This window comes from Chrysochloris asiatica, unplaced genomic scaffold (genome assembly GCF_000296735.1).
Source record: "Chrysochloris asiatica unplaced genomic scaffold, ChrAsi1.0 scaffold00282, whole genome shotgun sequence".
Classification (NCBI taxonomy): domain Eukaryota; kingdom Metazoa; phylum Chordata; class Mammalia; order Afrosoricida; family Chrysochloridae; genus Chrysochloris; species Chrysochloris asiatica.
In genome coordinates this window covers 1,742,158-1,743,332 of record NW_006408800.1, presented here as the reverse complement: position 1 = coordinate 1,743,332, position 1,175 = coordinate 1,742,158, and positions in this window count along the sequence as shown.

Below are 1,175 nucleotides of genomic sequence, written 5' to 3'. Positions count from 1 at the left end.
GCTCCCGCTCCCGTCCACGCCGCTCGCTGTGCTCCCGCTCCGCTTCCCCAAGTCGCCGCGTCGGGCGCGGTCGGTGTTCGGTACGGCCTCGGCGTGCCCGCTCCAGGTGCGCACGGAGTAGGTACCTGTGGCCGACTACACGCCGCTGCTGGAGCTACAGGGCTGCGCCGGGGCGTCTTTCACGCCCGTTTGGACATCAGTTCTGTTCAGCAGCAGACTAAAAAAAAGCCCCAAATCAAAACCCATTCCCGTGGAGTAGAATTCCAACTCAGAGAGACCCTATGGGGCAGAGGAGAACTTCCCAAGGCTGTATATCTAAGGGCTTCAAATCCTTCCTGGTTGCTATGGCCAAAGAAGGGAAACCAGGACCCAGACTCGAATTTGGAAAATGTGGATATACCAGAACAATAAAATAATTATAAACTATGGGTCAACGAACGCCCTGCTAGAAATGGAATCTCCTTTAAAATAAGGGCAGCGTTTGCGTTGATTGGTAGAATCTGAAACAATGGTGCCCTGCTCATAAATGGTGGCTCACCTGAGCTGCTTTGAATGTGTGTGAGTTTTGACACAAATTCAATAAGCGATATTGGCTCTTGAGAGGTATCAACACACCTCTGCTGAGCCTTCCATTTCAGGGCTTCAACTGGTTCGGATTACCGGTCCGCTTTACCTAAATTTCAAATATTTATATCTGTTTGATTTCGCTTCGCTGACCATGATTGAACTGGTATAAAGCCCTCGCAAATTTTTATAGAAGACTGCCACATTTTTCTTCTTTGGAGTTGCTAATGAGTTCAAACCACCGACCTTTTGATTAACAATCCAATGCTTAACCATTGTGCCACCAGGGTTTCTTAGCTGCTGACAGGAGTTCACTTTTAACTGTTTACTCCCTGAAGAATCCCAACAATATGCATCCAGAATGCATACCAATAGCTTTAATTTTTAATTATTTGTAACCTGATTTTTTGTTGTACTGGACTGCTGTCTGTTTGATCCACAAGGTCGGCAGTTCAAGCTCGCCAGTCTCTCCTTGGAAGCCCTACACAGGGTCGCTCTGGATCGGAACCCACTCGACGGCACCTAAAAATGACAACCACACACACCATGCGGTTTAAACTGGCTTTGTAGTCTAGTGCATGAACCCATAGTGCCACACCAGGACTCTATAT